At 41.1% G+C, this 21,114-nt stretch overlaps 1 protein-coding gene across 11 annotated transcripts in view; it reads right to left on the minus strand.

The window, feature by feature from the left end:
- The window catches only part of TENM2 (teneurin transmembrane protein 2), a 1,331,635-nt gene extending 1,310,777 nt beyond the window's left edge, over window positions 1-20,858 (minus strand). For 8 of the 11 annotated variants that reach the window (XM_077327169.1, XM_077327168.1, XM_077327162.1 and 5 more), the window contains exon 1: window positions 20,519-20,765. The gene's annotated coding sequence lies outside the window, so the exon portion shown is untranslated. Of the gene's footprint in view, window positions 1-20,518 lie in introns of all 11 variants that reach the window. The other 3 variants (XM_077327160.1, XM_077327167.1, XM_077327165.1) reach the window with 3 other exon arrangements.
- Window positions 20,859-21,114: the final 256 nt, after the last annotated feature.

Below are 21,114 nucleotides of genomic sequence, written 5' to 3' on the forward strand. Positions count from 1 at the left end.
AGTGCTAAGCATGGCCCTCACCCGATCTATCACCCTGTCTGCAGCAGACTTGGCCCTGTTTGCCACCACTGGGGCATTGTCAGTGGGGCCGGGGTGTTCTGTGGGACTGGCGGAGTGGCAGACAGCAAGAGAGTCAAAAGGTCGGGCGGTCAGGCAGGCAGGCAGACATGTGTGTGAGGTGAGGGGCAAGTGGGCAGCGATGGAGTGTGGGAGCACGCAACGGCAGGCCAATCAGGTTGCAGCCCAGGCTCGCTCCATCCAAGGGCCTGTTTCACAAATATTAAGAGGATATGGATACCAGAAGTAAGATCATCACACTATACTGTTGTGATGCCCTCCTAGTGGGGCAAAAACTTGATGGAAGTAACGTTGCCATGTCTCTGATGTAGCTTGGGCTTATAGAATCATAGAGTTGGAAGGGGCCATACAGGCCATCTAGTCCAACCCCCTGCTCAACTCAGGATCAGCCCTAAGCATCCTAAAGCATCCAAGAAAAGTGTATATCCAACCTTTGCCAGTGATTCCTGGCCCCAGAGAAGCACGTTGGTCCTCAACAAGGGCCAGAGCCTTCTCAATCCTGGCCCCCACCTGGTGGAACGAACTCCCTGAGGAGATCAGAGACCCGCCTTACCAGGAGAAGGGTTCCATCCTTCTCCTGGTAAGTTCGCCCCGGTAGGCTGATCAGTGGTGGGGCAGGGCCTGGTGGCAGTTGATTCCCCTGACTGCATCAGAGGGGCTGGCAACCATAGGCAAAGTGTTGTGTACTTCTGTTCCAGTTCTATTGATGTACAAGTTAGTAACCCATAAATACCCATCAAAACATTAGAAAACATTATCCAAACATAGTTATAAAGATGGTGGTATGAACTCAACAATAAAACTCTCCAATCCAACTCTAGCTAATCCAAACCAGGACCAATATTTATTTATTCATTTTATTTATTTATTTAGATTTTTATACCGCCCGTTTCTTTGCATCTACTGGGCGGTTTACATTGAACATTATATAATACAAATTACATGGAACGATGTATAGTACCAATAGTATGTAACATAAACTTTCATAAACAGTAACATAAACCACATTATAAATAACAATTAACAGTAACATTGGGGGTTGGTTCTTTCATGGGTTGGTTCTTTTAGTCTGGGGGGGTTCAGCAGCTGTTCTACGTCAGTCAGCCTCAAGGGAAAGCCTGGTGGAAGAGCTCCCTCTTGCAGGCCCTGCAGAACTGTGGAAGTTCGGGCAGGGCTCTGATCTCATTTCACCAGGTGGGGGCCAGGACCGAGAAGGCTCTGGCCCTTGTTGAGGACTGACGTGCTTCTCTGGGGCCAGGGATCCACAACCAGTTGGAGGTGGCAGAGCGTAGGGCTCTTTTGGGGGTATAGGCAGGGAGGCGGTCTCTCAAATACACTGGGCCCAAACTGCGTACGGCCCTAAATGTGATTACCAGAACCTTAAGCTTGATCCGGAATTCAACTGGGAGCCAGCCAAGTTGTTGGAGTACCAGCCGGATGTGGGATCTCCGTGGTGTTTTCATGAGAATCCTAGCCGCAGCATTCTGCACCAGTTGTAGTTTCTGGATCAAGGATAAGGGTAGGCCTGCATAGAGCGAGTTGCAGAAATCCAGCCTAGAGGTGACCGTTGCGTGGATCACTGTGGCCAGGTGCTCTGTGTCCAGGAAGATCGTTAGTAGCTTGGCTTGGCGGAGGTGGTAGAATGCCAGCCGCGCTACCTTTGTGACCTAAGCCTCCATTGTATGGGAAGTGTATAATATCATGATCCTAATGATGTAAAATTGGGCCTTGGTCTTCTGTGTTTAATATGGGAATGCCTAGGATAGGGCGGGACCCCCTGTTCATAACTCCATTAACACCCCCCCCCCCAGCCTCAACCAAATGCCTGGTGAAAGAGCTCCATCTTGCAGACCCTCCAGCTGGGCCCTCCAAGGTGTTCTAATAAGGACCCTGGCCGCCGCATTCTGTACCAGCTGCAATTTCCGGGTCAAAGATAAGGGTAGGCCCGTGTACAGCGAGTTGCAGAAGTCTAGTCTGGAAGTGACTGTTGCATGGATCACTAGCCAAGTGATCCAAGGACAGGTAGGGCACTCATAGCCATGCCTGGCACAGATTGAAGTGAGGCATCAAAGATCACCCCCAAATCCCCCACATTCCTGGTGGTTAATACAGGTGTTAATTGCACCCTGTCCAGGCAGGGGAGGACCAGCTGCCTGTTCCTGTCCCCCTTTAACTATAATTTTGTAAGATGCTATAACAGAACAAAAAGTTGGGTACAATTAAAAGAGTGGATGTCAGCAACTCCTATATAAGAATCCAGTGCCATAGCATTAACCCACTAATTGTTACGTAGTACCTAACAAAGAAAACAAAGTCTGCTATTTTGCCAGTAAATATACCCTCCCTGCAACAATAATTTTACTGCAAAATGAAACAGATTCAATTTGGAACCTATTCTATAAAAATAAGTATATAAGTACACTTGGTCTTAAAACATATATGCTTTCAACAGTTGTACTTCAATGTAATAGCTCTAATGAAAGATTCTGTTCTCAAAAAAATAAAATTATTGCTTTCTCTCCTTTTAATCTGTTAAATTAAGTAGTTGCTGTTCTCTTATTAGCCTCTGCACAGCGACACTGATAAATCCATAAACATTTTTACAATATAAAATTCTATAATTATGTCATAAACACAGAAGGTGATCTGATTTTAAGATCCACTTAATTATGAGATAAGACTAGAATATCCTGTTATTTGTTTTGAGCTGATTTTTAAAAATGTATGATGCCTATCAGGAAGTTTTCGGTCATTCAGGAATCTAGAAACATTCAATGAACTTTTTATTATGAATATACATTACTTTATGTAGAATGCTTACTTTTTGTATAATTTAGATAATGAATTTTAATATTGTAAAATGTAATGGGTTTGAGCTCAAATCTTTAATAAAACTGAATAAAAAACCCAAATCAAACCAAATTGAGCATTTAATACCAACGACAACCATCTCCAATGTGCCATCAAGGGTGTCTTAAAGCTGCTTGATCATAAATCTCATTTTGAAAAGATCTGGTCATGCAGTCATGACCTGGATAATTCCTGAAACCAGTAATCTTCACACACAAATCCTCAGATGCACAGGAACTATAGCTGAGTGCATTAATCTTATACACACTCAAAAGTATTCTGGGATTTAGACAGGTTTACTAGGTCAATGCTTTACATTTCTCTGCATATAACACCAAAGAACATAATCAGAATTACTGATTCATTCACCAAGAATGAATATTGGCCTATAATGAAAACACATTAAGGGACACAGTACATCTTGCTATGGGGATGCCAGACAGTTAAAATATGAAAAATGCAGTCATTAATTCCAAGATAAAATTTATCTTGTTAGTACTGGGAACAGCAATAATGAGTTGCAAGCTTTCCCCCTCTACTGATAGCAAGGAAAGTGCCCCAAACTGGGACCTCACAGAATTCAAGACAGGCTTGTCCTGCTTTCATTTTTTAGGCTCAGAGTAGTAGCCGGGGGGGGGGGGGGGAGCCAGTGCCAACAAAGGATAATATTAATTCATAGCTTGCCCTTCAAGCTGAGTGGCCAAACAATGGGACACAAGTTTAAAATTGTATCGTGATCTCTGTGCATCTCTATGTCCTATTATGCATCTCATTTTGGACATGTCAAAAGTCTAAATTTGAAGCCCACCCTGAATATGAGGCTAAGGTCAAACAGCCCTGCAGCCCACCTTCAAACTCTTTACTTTGTTTCCATACAACTGCTGAGGAAAGTGGTTGCGGTGCAAATAGGATTGTAGTGTTAAAATGATAAAATAGAGTTCAAACAGCAAGAATGGGCAGGCACTCAGTAAGATATATAACTCCAGTTTATATAAATTAATTTGCCCCCCCATGGGGATTTCTCACATTTGTCTCTATGGAGCTAGGCTAACGTATAGATTGCAATTTTGCTTGTATATCTAATAGGAAGGCCAATTATATATGTGTACTTTACCTTGGATATACAATTGTCTTACAACATTACAAATTTTTTTGTTCCACAGCTCATTTTCTCCATGTTGGACCAATGTTGGGGCTTTCACAAGGGGCATTGTGTATTTTTCAGAACACTTATATGGCAATTTTATTTTCAAGCCAACTGCAAGTCAGCCTGCTTCCATATGCAAAATACTAGCATTGGTATTTTTTTTAGTGAGCTTTATCCCTTTTAACATCCTCCTCTGTATCCATAACCCCTTTCTACCTTTTTCCATCCCCCTTCCCCCTGACCTTTCCTCTCTGGCCATTTTTCTTTGTTAGCATGGAGATTAATAACAGTGCATTAATGTACAGCTAAGCACTATTATTTTTAGATGATCATACATTTGATAATGCCTTAATGTGTCATTTTAAAAGCAACCATTCATCCCTCTATAATTTTCATTATTATGAGTTTGGATTATTTTGATTTTTTTCCCCTGTAACCTTTGAGTCTGCCCCACACCCAAGTCACCCCTTCACTTTTATCATACCAATGACATCAATATTCACTAATGCTCACTACCATGATACATTTGAAGAGTTCTTACTTTCCTACCAGTTTGCAAATTTCTTGTGCAGGACACACAATTTTATGTCCCCTCTTGCCTTTTCCCACCTTTAGTTTTAGTAAGCCTGTTCATCTTGGGCTACCTTTCCTGTCCCTTTTACCCGGAATTTTTACTATTGGGGCTGTGATAATGCGGGATTGTAATGGTCTGCGGTGTGTGTGTGTGCGTGTGGGGTGGTGGTGGTTCATATCATTTGCTGTACATATCACTATTATTTGAGTTTACTGTAATGGACCTCCATCAGCAAGTTACTCAAGATAGTGCAGAATAACACATTATCAGTAGCCATGTTGCTGTGGCCTTTTCTTAAAGTTATTGCAAGAACATCAGCCTGCCGGGGGGAAATATGGAAGGCTTAACAAGTGATGGCTCAATCTCAATTTAGTGCTACTGCACAGTATCTCTAATGTTCCTGCACATGTTTTTAAAAGAGAAGGTAATCTGACAGCAGTGATGCTGACATCACTTATCAACCACCCCTGAATTTGTGAACAACAAATTTAAAGCACAAAATAGTATGTGAAACAAGTCTGAGTCTAAGGTTGGTATGAGTCTAAGGAACAGGCCTAAGCAGGGCTGGATTTAGATGAACAGAGGTCCTAGGCTATTCCATTTGTGAGTCCCCCCCCCCCCCATCCCTGCCCACCCTCACGACTAAAGGAAGATGGAAGAATCTGTTGTGGCAGAACAGGCTGCCTGCCCAGCTGATACCATACCTATGGGGCCCTGTTCCAGCCATCCTCCTGATTCCCTAAGTGGGCCTACCTCTCCTTCTGTGTCGCTGCCACCACTCACTGACTTAAGTAACCTTCCCCAAGGGACAGTGAGACCCCCTCAACTAGGTTCCTAATGTTTCGGGGTTAAAAGACTGAATTTTTGGGTCCTACCTGGAGAGTTGGCAACCATCCAGTTTTACCCCTGGGCCTTCCCAATGCAGTAGCACTACCTGAACAGGGGAGACTACATTATCAAGAGCATCAGTCACTTTTTTATACCAAAAACTCAAGTTTATTTAACGATTTACACCTCAAGATTTCTTTAGTTAACAATCCCACGAGCACAGCACATGAGAAAAAGTAGCAGCACTTTTAAGCATACAGGGCATAGGCTAAAAGGATGAATAAACACACTCCTCTTTCCCTACACTCCCTTACTGAAGAAGTGGAGAGGTTCCCTTTGCCACTCCCAACCCAATCTCACCACCTGTCCTCTGTACTTCAGGAGGTGAGGCTCCTTTCTGGCTGCTCTTCCAGCCTCCTACAATTTCACTTGTGGCCTGGAGGGATCTTGCAACCTTCTGGGTTCCAGGAAAGACTGTCCCCTCCCAGGTGAGCTGGAGCCTAAATATCCATGAACTCCTCCCCTTGGAAGAACCTCCATCCTAAATCTCCTGGGAAGTGTAGGCAATAGCAGACTCTCTGCCACCTGGTAGCCATTTGAGAATACAGGTTCAGGGCAGCCATTTTATGACTCAGATCAGGCACCAGGACCCACTTTGCTATAGTGAGCATCAGTGATAGTACTATATCTTTTGAAAATACGTTCTGTGGCTTTTCTGTGTGTATCCTGTTTGACAAATACTTAAGTGCTTTTGACTGAGGTTGCAAAAATGATATTAGAATTGCCCATCTCTTTGTGGAGGATGAAAAGAAGGTATACATTTCATTGATAATGCTAAAACAGTTCACTGCATCAGTGTAGCAGTCAACAGCCAAATGGCCCACCAAATTTAAAGAGTGACCAGCACTTAGAATAAATCTTGCACATTTGTTTTTTCCAGTGATTTTTTTTTTGCTGCATGCCACTGTACCTATCACCCATATATGCAGCATTTTCTAGAATCAGTTTAAAGCTCAGTAGTGAAATTGTCAAACACTAAGTCAGTCATGCTTTCTCCTGAGTGGTCTTTTAGCTCAAGACAAGTTAAACATCTCACTTGGTAAGCTGTATTAAGGTGGGGCTTTTGCAGCTAACAATATATGTGACCAACTTTACCAACTGTCCCTGTGGTCTTTTGCTCCCTAGGGCCTAACCCTAAACTAAAATAGAACATTAAAATGAAATTGGCATAGGTTATACTAGGGTTGAGCTATTGGCTTAAGACAGTATTATTCTGAAATGGAGTGCAAGAAAAACTGCTGAAGGGATGTTCAGACTAGAGCAGTACATTATAACAACATGTGTAAGAAAGACCTATGACCATGTCAAAAATTTTATACCCCTTGGCCCTCTAGAGTTGGAGGCCCTACGCTTCAGCCTATTTAACCTAATGGTAAATCTGGCCCGGGCCTAAGTATCACTGAGCTCAATTGGTCTTACTGCTGGATGAACATGATCAGAACAGGACATGGTCAGTTGGACCTTGGCCAAAATCTTGTTAAAATAATCTACATTTTATGGTTGGTAAATTCTTGTATTAACACTCCACCAATCAACTTCTGAAATATTTAGAAGCAGTTACTTATTAAATAAGACAAACTGAGCTATACATAACTGTGCTTGCAAAACAGGGCATAAGTATCTTCAATTGGGCTAGGACTGAATCTGCATTGGGCTTTTATCCCCAGTGACCCTAAATTTTAAAAAGTCATCTACATATTATTCAATACCCATTGTATTTTGTGCTTTACATTTTCCCTCTGCAACATCTATGATTGATCCACGGTGACACTACCTTTCCCCTGCGATATCCAGGAGCGGATATAAGTCGCTACATTTGAGAAAACCGCTCCAAAAACCCCAATATTAAGTGTAGATGTTCTGTCTTTGCCAGATGCACCCTCACCTCCAACACTGACGTAGTGAAGCAGTCTATCGCTGATTGGTCAGAGCATGTGTTCAAAGACTGCCTGATTCCTGGTTGCCATTCCTGCACAAGACTTATTTTTTCCCCTCATTCCTAAAGTGACTGTGCTCCAAGCCCACACTTCTATGTGCCAAGATTTGGTTTTTGGATCATCTTTCCTCCCTCATTCTCCCCCCCCCCCCGCAAAGCTCATTCAGGAATATAAAAATAAACAAGCAGCCCCTTGCTCCATCCCCCCTCTTACTTGCTTTGGCTGTAGAATGGCAGGAAATAAACCTCTCTCTAGCCTTGTGTTCCTTCAATGGTGGCTGGAGCTTCACTACCACCATCCCCCCCCCCCGAGCTTCCCCAATCAAGCGGGAAGGAGAGTAGCCACACAAGTGTAGAACACAGTCTGTTTTAATTCAGGAAAAAGGAAGGATTTAAGTCAATCCGAATTCAGCTGGATTAACAATGGGGGGGGAAGTACATGCAGAACCCACCTAAGTAGGTGTATTATTCTTGATATCAAAGTAACACAGATTATTGTTAGAAGAAATGTAGCCCCCCCCAAAAAAACCCTCTAGAAATGCATCATAATAGACAGCAATGTTGCTTGTTTTCCTATCAAGTAAGAGGCTCTGTAGATAAATAGCCTAATATATATTCCTGGAACATACCCCTTCAAAATGCAGACAGGGAAATCCCATTTGTATACACAGTATTGGATGTCAATGAGAAGAGCTCTAGTGTCCTCCATGTTTTCAAGATGCCCATCCCAATTACCTCATAAAAGGCCACGACCCTGCCAGCTGATGAAGCACCGCCAAGCAAATTGTGCCAAAGAAAACTGCAGTAAGCATTTATCAACTCTAATCACCTGGATTTATTAAGCTGTAAAAAAAAAAAACCCAAGCCCCTATTACTGCTCCTAACTAATCAAGCAGCAACTAACCAAAATCCATAAAGCTACACACCTGTAAATCCCATTTAACACCACCTATGTTTTAAAACATCAAGGCAGAAATATATTTCACATACTTCCTATTCAAAGGCCATTCTCTCCCCCTCCCCCCTCCTCCAGCCAATGATAAATCATAGCCATATCTTGAAGTGTGGCTAGTAGGGTTACTATACCAGGCCAAATCTGGGAGTCAGTTGAAGTGGGGATGGTATCACCAGCATGATGACACTGCTTCCAGAAAATAACTTGAACAGCAGTAGCTCTAGAGTTTACCATAGTTTCAGGCAACTCATAAAGCTACCATTGTCACTTCAGTGTTCCTACAGCTATTACTGTCACTTCTGGGTATTCCTTTAAAAGTGATGTAATTGTAGTGTTGATGCCAGGGTTTTTTTTTAATTCTTAATATTTAAATTTACTTAATGGGAATCCAGGGCATGGAAAACCCCACCCTGACCAGGGACTTGCGAGCCCTTGTTGCCAGCAATTTTTGCAGTACCCAAAGACCTGCCAGTGCGGCATAGTGGCAAGTTTACCAGATTAGGATCTGGATGACCTTGGACCTGTCACACTAACTCAGCTTTATCCTACCCCACAGGGTTATGGTGAGAATAAATTGGAGGCAAATAGAATAATATAAGCCACTTTCGGTCCCTACTGGGTAGAAAAGCATAAATGAAATAAAATAAATTTCAAAAATCTCTTTTGCCAGGCATAACTCAGTCTCTGGCTGCAGGGCAGAAATCTCTCTTACAGTGGAAACATAAAAGTCAGTCTGTTGAAGGACTTCTGTATAGACATTAAATGTTACTGCACAAATTATATTTTTTAAGAATGTACCATATTGTATCTCTAGATGTAAATGCTAACTATCAGAGCCATCCTAAGCAGGACTGCTCAGAATCTAGTCTATTCAGTCAGGCTTACTTCCAGGAAAATGTGTTTAGAATTACACTGTATGTGGTCAGTAACAGCAATGTTGCAATTTCCAGTTACACAGCTGTTGAATGTGATTGTATTTCCAGTTGAATTTTTAGAAAATCTAATCTGTAATGGAAAAGGCGCTGCTATAAAGGATGTTAAAAATGTAAAATCCCATCCTTTACTTTTTTGTTTGCTTGCAGCAGTGGAAAAAACAAGGGACACCTTCTTCAGTATGCGATACCAGCCAATTAGGAATCTTATGGGTGAACCTGCAACATGGACCAAGGCAGCCAAATCAGATGTTTCTATGTGATTATATCAGTGAGGACAAACAAAACCTGTGCTTTATTTTCACAGCCCACTTGCCAAGCACTGAGAGGTAAATCTCTGGATTAAAAATCCAAGCACTGATCAGGGTAGACCAGCCATTTAATTTACCAGTCAGATTTTGAGTTGCCAGCTCTGGGTTGAATACCTGGAGACTTTCAGGGTGGAGCCAAGAGTGGGTGGTATTTGGAGTGGGGAGAGACCTGAGTGGAGTACAACGCTATGAAGTCCACCCTTCAAAGCAGCCATTTTCTCTAGGGGAACTGATCTCTATCACCTGGAGATGAGCTATAATTCCAGGGGACTGGCATCCCTAGGTCACACATTTCCGTGGGTCACTATTTTGAAATGCTGATGCTGCTCATACTGCCTTTGAAAATAACTCTTTGGCATGATCACCAGTTTCCTCTCTTTGTCCATTAAAATGAGAGACTTGAGACTTGCTGGAAGGTACAGAATTCTGTTCTTGGTTCAGGGTCATGCTTGGTAATGTGTTTTGCTGAGTGCTATATGCTCAGTAGTTAAAGACCAAGTTGAGGAGGGCAGAGGGCAAACCTGGTGGGAAGAATGAACAGGAGGCATTTACTAAGCAGGGCCAGTCCAGTCCATACTTCCTTGAAAGTAAGTCCAATAGAACTCAGTGAAGCTGTTCAGAGAAGACTTGAGGCATACTTATTTGGAACTTAGTAATTTGTTGGCAAGTGTAAGAATTGGGGCTTCCATCCAATGCACAGTGCATTCTACAGTAATAGTAGTTAGTAATTGGCATCTTGATATGTGTCCATGTTAGATTGTTTGACTAAAAATGTTTGGAAGATACTTTGAGTCCTGTGAGTAAAAAAGCATCATACAAATATTCTAAACAAGGATCCAACTGCAACACAGTGTATGCTTTTTTAGTCCAGTGGCACTTTTAAGACCAACAAAGTTTTATTACATGAAAGCTCATACCCTAAATAAAACTTTGTTGGTCTTACAGGTGCCACTGGACTCAAAATTTGTTCTGCTGCTTTAGTGAACAACAAAAGAGGGAACAAAATAATCCAACCTGTTATGCAAGCTAGAAACCTAATTGCTTCAGACCAACATGGCTGCCCATTTGAATCTGTGTATGCTTGTTCAAGCTAGGCAACACTTCTAAATAAATGTGCAAATTAACACTTCTGAATAAATGTACATAGCTACACATACACCTGAAAAAATATCTTTTAATATTCATATTTTAGGAAGGGCATAAATACCAGTATTTAATGGTCCCCCAGCACCATTTCAGGATTGGGGTTTGAGGTTTTCCATTTTACCAGAATAATTCAGGTTCCATTATTCCCTATTGGGTAATTTGGAGAGGGCGTTAGTAAATGTTGTTCAACCAAATGACACCAGAATTGTCAGGCAGCTACTGCTGCCTGTCCACTGAAAATGTTCCATGTGTCAAGCAAATCTGGCCAAGGGGCCCACAAACAAGGTTCTTCAGCAATCACACTTCCAAGAAAAAAAGTCTTTGTTCTCAAAAGGATAGAGGCAAAGTCAGAGCTGCAGCTTTGCTGGGTCCTGTGTAGGGCTGCCAGGTCCCTCTAGAACAGTGGTTCTCAACCAGAGGGTCAGTACCCCTTTGGGTGTTGAATGACCCTATCACAGGGGTTGTGGCAGGGCAAGCAGCTTGGCTGGGGGGCACCACCACTGTTGCTGCTGCTCCTGCAGGCGCCCGCACTCAACCACCAGCTGCTCCAGCAGCACCCCCAATGCAGCGCAGTCTCCCGCCAGGTGCTCCAGGTGGTGGCACAAGATCAGCATGGTGGGACACAAGGCAGAACTGAACTGAGAAACCCTAGAAAAAAACCAATTTATATACAATCATGATCTTCACACCTTTGGTCAGTTTCAGTTTAATTTCTGTGAAAGAACACCTGCATGATTTTATGGTTGGAGGTCACCACAACATGAGGAACTGTACTGAAGGGGCATGGCATTAGAAAGGTTGAGAACCACTGCTCTAGCAACTGGCAAAGGCTGGTGTGCGGAACTTACCAGTAGAAAGAAGAAGGTCTAGAAGTCACTAGTGTGATGGCAACCCTTCCCATGTAACCCTGGTAGCATGGGCTAGATCTTCTTTCTACCAGCCAGCTGATCAGCAGGAGGAGGTCAGGGCCTGGCAGAGGGGGGGGACCCCCTGCCTTCACCAGAGAGTCTGGCAAACCTAGCCCTGATCCTGGCTTCTGCTGACCAAGAGCTGCCTTGGACGGGCCACTGCCTGTGATAGTCATAAACCGAACTAAAACAAGGCACCTATCGCTGCTGATGGAAATACCCAAATAATAAAAAACCTACACTTATTTTTCATTAGGGATGTTCTCAAAATGGCCAAGAATTTTGGATTTCCTTAACTATTCTAGAAAATCACAGCAACAACACAAAACACCGATTTTAATGTATATTTTTCATCTTGGTAATTCCAGAATATACATCCCTAGAAGGTGGTCATTTATTACATATCAATTATGCAAAAGCATATGGGTTTAACATATTAATACGGTGTGCAGTGGCCAGCCACTGGACATAAATACAAACTCACTGGTGATCCTGAAAGATTAACGAAATGTGAACCCTGCAAAGCTAATGCTAATGTGATAATTCATGTACCCTATGGCAGTTTTCAACAGGCAGGATTGAAAATAGGATGCAGAATGGATCCAAGGTAGCAGTATCCTTAAAGGAGGCATGTGATGCCCCAAGATGCAGATGCAAAGGGGCTGCAGCAGTTCATAATGGAATGCAGCCAGAAATGTCCCAGGCAGAGAAAGCAATGGCAAATGCAAGTCATACCTGCCACCCTCATCTTTTGGTGAGCCAAGTCACTGCTTTGGGTAGATTAACCAGTCAACCCTGAGACTCAAAAACAGTGGTAGAATATATTCCTGATGGTTCAGGCACTCAGTAACAAGCCAGGTAGACTTTCCAAGAAAAAATATTTAAGTCTAGAGCTTAGGGATGGGGGGGGAGGGTGATGTTACATCAACCCAACCAGACAAATGGGTAAAAGTACTACGATCGTCAAACACATGAGAGACAAACAATATGCTGCCCCTCATTTTGCAGCTTGCCTTAAAAAATTCTTGTTGAATAATGTGTAAAGAAATCATCTAAATTATATGAACTTATTTCAGTTTCAATAGACAAATATTTGACTTTGTTCTATTAAAAGACATAGATTCAAATCTCCACTCTGGAATGGAAATGCTGGATGACTTTGGGCCAGTCACACACTCTCACCCTAATCTGTGAGGATTAAATGAAGGAAAGCAGAACTAGGTAAATTGCTTTGGGTCTCCAGTGGGGAGAAAGACAGGCTGTAAATGAAGCAAAATAAAATAAATAATCCACAAAATCTCGTAGGAATAATCACTGTCTCAGCAAATCTGAAAACAGAGTCTTGGTCAAGCAGAATATTGGGTATTCAATTCAGGAAAAAATTCCTGGCATAGTTCTGCGCTCTCTGCAGTAAAGGGAAAAACTGAAAAGTCAAATCCAAATAAGCACCCAACTAGCTCTGAAATAGACCTCCTTTTGCAAGACACTGGTTAGGAAGCTAAAGATAGAAATGCCACTCTCTTAATTCACATAAGAAAGGATATTTTCACAAACCTTAACTAGATATTTGTAGCATACTTTACATTTGATTTTCTTCTTTGTACAGAAACCACTTAGAAACTACAGTCCAGGGAAGTAGATCTGTGTTCCTCTTGAAGAATTTCACATAGCCAGCTGATTGTTTCTGCCTGTTACAGTTCTGCTTAACAACACACGTCACCAACTACTGTTTCCTGGGTACCTCCACATGTGGAAGAGGTAACAATTAAAAGCTTAATTGCAAGCAATGTATGCACACTTCTATAGTGTCTTTCCAGCAGCTACTATCAGCATGTGACAATACCTGAAACATCCTTCAAATAGCTTTCAAGCCACAATTAATCACATTTTTTAAAAATTTAATGGAGGAGGGAGATAAAAGCATGCCATTAGACTGCACTGATTTACAAAGTAGCATCAAAATCAGTTAATTTAAGTAGCTGAAACTTGATTTTTCCTCTCTCTGAACTCTAGTACACCATAGCCAATCCCTTGTATGTTTACTTAATGTCATGCCCTACTGAAAGCAGTAGGGCTCACTCTCAAAGAAGTATCCCGAGTAACTGTATCTTTAAAAGTGTCCATACACACAAAAGCAGTGGTCCCCAACCCCCGGTCCGGGGACCGGTCCCGGTTCGTGGATCAGTCGATATCGGGCCACGGCTCCTCCTTGTCCTCCTACCTGGCTGCTGCCTCAGGGGCTGCCCTGCCACTCTGCCACTGGCTCACCTTTGGTGCTCTTCGGTGGCCGCCATGGCTGGGGCTCCCCCTTAGGGGCACCAGCGGGAAAGCAAGTGGAGAAGGGGCTCAGGTGCCAGCATCCCTCGGCAAAAGACTACCCCCCCCCCGGGCCTCAGTAAAATTGTCAAGCGTTGAATGGTCCCCAGTGATAAAAAGGTTGGGGACCACCGCACAAAAGCTTAAACCTTAAACAAAATTCTGTTGGTTTAAAGGTGTCATTGAACTCAATTATTCTACTACTTCAGGCCAACACAGCTACCCACTTGAATCAGACTTAGTTTAGTTAGTGACTTTTCCATAAGGGAAGAAGTAGCAGCTCATAATAATGGGAAAGGAAATGGGTTGAACCAAAAAGAAAGAAATGTGACAGCTCAGGCAGTACAAAGTTTAGATCATGGCATACTTTATCCCACAAGATGCCCTAAGGCTCCAGGAATCTACAAGAATTTTTCTCTCTTCACCAATTACATATCTAATATGTAGACATTAACCACATGCTACATACATACAAGGAAGTATGTCCAAAGAGCTAAACCCTTTTTTCTCCACATCACAGCCTCACTTTAAATTGGAGATAAGTATCTGCTTTAAAATATATATATCATGAACAAAGTAGTGTAACTAAATACATACACCAAAAATCACCCTTACCTTTTGCTTGCTATTCTTTTCCTACAATCTAAGTTTTATTTATTTTTTGTATGGCATGTGTGTAGTATGGCCAGGAGATCTGAGGATTGTCTGGCAGACAGGCAAGAGACATTCAGAGATGGTTTCCCATGGCCTGCCTCCACACATGAACCTAGGGCTCCTTGGAGGTATTCCATTCAAATACTAGCCAGGGTCAACTACATAGCTACCGAGATCAGGCTTGCCTGGGCTGTCCAGATAAGGGCATGTATATCAGAATTGACAAATGCTTAACTACCACAAATTACCATTTGAGTGTTTTTAACTATTTGTGATTAGAATTCTAAGGTACTTTCTGAGACAAAACCCCACTGAATAACAGGGCTGATTCTGAGTTGACTTCCTTAGGTTTGTTCTCTGTGTGCAACTAACATGATCAGCTAAACATGTGGTTATTATTTCAAAGACAGAGAAGTACACCATGCAACAACAGAATAGATTTAGAGTGCAATCATAAATGCATCCTTCTAAGTTCACTGGCTTCGATGAACTTAGAAAAGTGTAACCCTGTTTAGAACTGTACTATTAGAAGATCACTGCTATACAAGTTAAATTTGGACTACTACTCCTTGTAAAATGGGCTACAGATTCTGACCTTTGTTTCATAAATTTGAACACACAGCTTTGCCAGGAAGGCAAAATAAAACACTGCCTAAGACATTTCCCAAATTGCAATCGGACAACTCAATATGACGTATATTCTTATTAACCAAAGGACTCCCTATATAAATTCTGCTACATTCTTAACTCTGAAGTGAACAGGTGTGCTTTTCTCCCCCCATCCCCACAAAAAAATAGTAGCTGAGACCTGAGAACTTCCTTGGCAAATTCCTATAAGCTATACGTATCAGTCATATGAGTTTGTCCTTAGCCATCCTAAGTAAAACGAAACCTATAATTCCATAAATTTCTTGTTGAAATGTCAAATTGTATCCTTATTCGGGATGAAGATCTTAATGTCCTTCAATAAACTTCAAAGTAACCAAGTTATTACTTTAAGGTATAGAGTGTCAATCACTTTTGTGAAAATGAACCTAAGGACAATATAAAAGATCTCACACAAAGAAATCAATATGCTGCTTATCAAAAAGTCTATTTCTAATGCTAAGCAAACCAGCAGGGTTAATTTATAAGAACCTCTTTGAAATGCATTGGCATTAGGAATTCCAAACACAGACCAATACATTGACCAGCTAATAGACAAGGCAGCAACATATAAAAAACTGGCTCTTATGGGATTAAAAAAAGAACTAATGTTGCACACAGACTTTTGTTTCTGTGTATATTGCTTGGCCAACCTACCTAAGTGACCAAGAATTTTAAGAATAAAGGTAACAACACACTATAAAATCAGAGAATGCTGCTGCTAAAAGACACATTTTTATATGTCTGAAGCAATATGATACATGCAAGAATAACTTGTATGCAAGAACTGTTTTATCTCCTAAATAATAAAAATTGTGATATCAAGTTGCAATCAACATACAAGTGACCTCTCAGGGTTTTCAAGTCAAGATCTAAGGCCTCTATTTGCCATTGCCTTCCTCTGCACAACAGAAGATTTCCTTGGTGGTTTTCCATCCACATACTAAATATGACTGACTCAGTTTACCTACCAAGTTCTGAAAAGCTCCAGCTACCCTGGGTTATTCAGGCTGAAAATCGCCTACGTATAATATGTTAAGACCTACTATTAACAAATTGTTCTGCACAGTGAAAAAATTAAACATATGATGAATCAACAGTAATTAGCATGAAAATACAGTGAAGACATCAAGAGGTCAAAAGGATGTAGGCCACCTTAAGACATTCATGTCTTAAATTATAATAATTATCTCTGTCTGTAATATTATATTGAAACAAGTATTTTATCTTAACGGACTTATACATGGAATGACATGTAATTGCAAATATGCATACTGCTTATTGCTTGACTTCATGAAACAAGAATTCTGTTATTGCAAAAAGGAAAGGAAAAAATTAACATGATATATGCTGCAAATGAAAAAAGGTTTAATTTACAAACGGTATATTTTCTCTGGTGAGTGAAAAATCCACTCAACTACTTTAAAAGTATTTACGAGATGATATATATGAAGTAATTTTTTAGACATCCACTACTATAATCCTTACATAGATTTGAGAATAAGATTAACAGTTGATAGCTAGTTTTTTTTTTCCTCTAGGAAATCATTTTACATTCCAATAACCTATATATAAATTATCAGTAAGGCATGAGTGTTGTTACATTGGCTTCTACTGTCTTTCGATCAACACTTAACCTGACTTTCAAGTTAGTTTGTCCTCTCATGCCAAAAAGATTAGACACTGGCTTTGACTGAATTTACACCGCAATCCTGAATATATTTACTAAGAAGTAAATCCAACTAATTTCAAGGCTGTGATCCAAATTACACTTCTTACTTTAATGAAACTCAGTAAAATCAATTAGACTGAAATGTGCTTATGATTAGAATATAACTTTATTATCTTCTGCTTCATTAAAATTGTTTTATGTGGACAATACAGTAAAAAAAAGGCCATCTAACATATTCTTCCCTTACAGGAAAAGAGATGCATTATCACAACAGAAAACAAAGCGAGTTTGTGTTTAGTGGGAGGGGGACTTTATTCATTATAATGTCAGCTCAGATACCTCCAGTCATTTCCTAATACATCATATGTCCTAAGATGACAGACAAATCTGACTGTCAGATACTTCAGATCAATATTCCTGAAGCAGTAGTGATTGTTTCTGTGACCCAACAATTGCAGGGACCTTTTGCCTACCTTTCTATCTGGTTATCTGACTTCTGGAGGAGGACACAAATAGTTAAACAAGAAGTCATTCTAATAGGGGGTGTTATGAAAGGGATTTCCCCTGACAGTGGTAACACACTTCTCTTTTTATGAAGGCAAGCCAAATGCATATGTGTAGGTATATTCCATTCTGAGGTGTATTCAGAAGTTCATTCATCCAAGTGGCAATAATAAAGTAAGTCTCTGGTGAGTGATTAATTCAGTATGAAAAAGCATATACAAACAAAAGAACCCGATCTGGCACAATCACAAATCTTCCAAGTTAAACTATCAAAACTAAACTAGAAACATTCTTGTACCTTAACTGTTTGTGTTTCTCATTTTAACATCATTTTAGAAGCAACTAGTGTCTGTTTTGAAACACTCTTTCACTTAGTATGTCGAAGTCTGTGGCTGTTGCTACTGGATTTATTTCTTAATATCAATCAGCACATGCACAAGAAAGCAATTTGTTTCTGATATCATGCACACAGGTGCTAAATATCCCTCAAACAGTCAGGCATATGCAATTAACCAAAATATATGGGAGTTATCTTTACATGCCTATATGCATAGCAGAAAACAGAATGCATAGGATTTTGTAATAAACAAATGGCATTCTTGTATTATAGACACATGTAAATCCATATTATGATTCCTTAATGGTAGAAAAGTCATAGTTAATCAGCTAAACTTACATTTTTGAATCAAAATACCAGATTTGCGTTAACTGTATACCATACCAATGTGTCAACAAATAACCTAGTAGTGAGCAGGGACACAATCCACTGGGAATTCTTCTTTGATAAGTCCCATTCATTTCAGTGGGATTTGTATGAAAGAATATTTCCCATATACCAAAATCAGTCCTCAGAAACGAAATACAAATAATAAACAATAATGCAATTTCACAGGACAAAACAGTCCAGATACAAACCAGTCAACATTAACTATTCCAAAGCACTATAACTCAGTGATACAGATTTAAGCAAGGACTGAACCTTCTCACTAAAATCACTGGGACTTAAAATTGCCTAAACTGGCATAGATGGTGCTCATTCAGAAATTTTAAACTTAGGTTTAAACCAATTAAGCATTTTAAATATGACTTCCTGATAATATCACACACTCTTAGTTCATATTTTTGGCATTTAACCAAAAATACACCTGGCTAAATATCACCATTGCCTTACGTTTTGCATGGTAAACTGGCATTATTTTCTAACAATATTGTTTTTAATGCATCTGTGAGGAAAATCCCATGTAACTTGCCATCATTATAAGGATTAGCATAATTTGTGCATTCTTTCTTTGGATAAGAAATAAAATCCTTATTCAATATCAGCGCAGAATAAAGATTATGTTTCGTTTTCCACATTCTGCCTGAATACAAAGGAAACCTAACATTCAAAGCCAACATGGACAGATAAGCTTGGATAGCCGGATATATCTTTCTGCAAAAAAAAAAAATAGTGATCTAATTTAAATTAAATGTACCGCTAACTAACTATCTTCCAGTAATAACTAAATGGAAAATAATGACATAGAAAAAGCTTTAATGTAAAGTCATACTTGAATGTTTTCCAGAACTTCATTCCTGAAAGCACTAAAAGAACAAAAAGTGCTTAAAGTTATGCAACCTGAGGTATAATCCAGTCAGGTACACACTCTCATTTGAACAGGCTGTTGCCAAAAGTCTGATATGCAATGCTTGAAATGAGATACATTACTTATTTGTCCATGCTGGTATTGTTGTTATTGTTGTTGTTATTATTTCAAATTTAGCAATACAGGTGCATCCCAAGTGTAACCTGAGTATTTTAAAAATGTAACTTGCTTACTTTATTGTTTTTTCTCTCTCCCTGAACAAATATGATTAGAAACCATATTAGAAAGAAAATAGAATTAATCATGGTAAGAAGTCAATACCTTATGCAGAAGCAAATAGCATATTACAAAGTTATGGCTTATGCTTACCCTGATATTCAAACTGTGATGACAGGAAGACCTTAAAAGGAAATATGATTCTGAAGTACTCTCCCTCCTCCCCGAAAATGTCCCTTTAGAGCTTCATTTGTCTTCATCAGGTAGACTAACTTAAATGTCACTATATGGACGCAGGAAACCAAAAAAAGCTGATCTTGGTGCCACACAGTGTAAAGTCTGTCAGGGTATTGGAGCAATAGTAGCAAAATACTATACTGGACTTAGCAAGAGTGAATAATACAATACAAGCAATCTGCCTTCTCCCTCCACATTTCTGAATTTATATTAAGTGGAATGTGGCAGCAGCTCAGTCACTGAATGGTAGGATATGCACCAAATCATTTCAGTGTTTATCGTCTTTGAAAAGCAAGCCGATCAGTGTTTGTCCTTTATTGCCTCCTGCAAACCTGCAGCAATAATGCATAACAGCAATTTGTCTTTTAATTCACATGTAGAATACCAATGCCTTCTTGCCCTTAGTTCTGCATAAGCTCCTACACAATGTGTGTCCTTTGTAAAGCTGTTTCTGGGTCACCAAAACCTTTCCGAACCACCCTGTGTGTGTTGACCAAAACTGTAACAAAATTGTACTGACACCGGGGGCGGGGGGAGAAGACAAGAGGGCACAGAAAAACAAAACCACACAAACAGGCAAGACCACTAAATAAATGCACGACACAAACAACCGACGACTTAAAAAAAAAGGCAACACTAAAATTCCATTTAAGCACAGCCAATGTCAACAACCAAAGATGAAAATTAATGGTCAAGGAAAGCGGCACCGCTTTCTAGAGCAGGGACAAGAGAGCGCATCCTCCTGGAAGTCGGGCAACTAATGACCTCCCTGCAAGTGCTGAGTCCAAGGAGACAAGCCCCTCGTAAGCAGAAAAGCCGTCGAAGTTGTCAACGGCACTCGTGCAATTAGAGAGGGGAGGGGAGGGGAGGAGAGAGAGGGCTACCGTTTTAAGCGCCGTTGCAGAGCCAATAGAACCCCTTAAGCATGCAGACAAGTAAAGGAGAGAAGTGAGGAGCGTTTACCAGCGGCGGCAGTAGCAGCAGGCTTAGCAGCCGGAGCCTCTCAGACCATCTCCGTGAGGTAACTTAACCAGCAGCACCTGGGCAGATTCCTTCACTGACAGGAGGAGGAACAGAAGGCCTATCCTGAGGCAAAAAAGGTGCGAAATCCCGCGCGCCAGAGCCACTCCTGTCGCCCAGCCCCTACCTCCTCCAACGGCAGGACATTGCCAAGCGACGCTGCCTCCCTGCAAGCTCCGCCACCCAAGCAGCTCAGTGGCAATTGCTTTCTGAATCCAGCCTAGCGGCAGGCGGCACAACCACCAGGTAGCACGAGCTCCTGAATGGGGAGCGCGAGCCAATCCCCGGGCTCAGTGGCGCGCGCACAGGCGCGCCCGACTGCCGGCAGTCTGCAAACAGCAATCGCAGCAATCGCAAAAAAAAAAAAAAAAACCCCAAAACACGAGCGAGAGCGGCGACAAGGAATGGACGGTGGTTTTGCTGCATGCGCCGCTGAGGTGGATAATCTGGGTGCGAGACGCCAAGGCGTCATTCGTTGTCCCTCGCTGCTGCTGAGGCTGTTAAAGGAGAAGCTCAGATTTGATTTGATTTGATTTGAT

This window comes from Paroedura picta, chromosome 3 (genome assembly GCF_049243985.1).
Source record: "Paroedura picta isolate Pp20150507F chromosome 3, Ppicta_v3.0, whole genome shotgun sequence".
In the NCBI taxonomy this organism is placed as follows: domain Eukaryota; kingdom Metazoa; phylum Chordata; class Lepidosauria; order Squamata; family Gekkonidae; genus Paroedura; species Paroedura picta.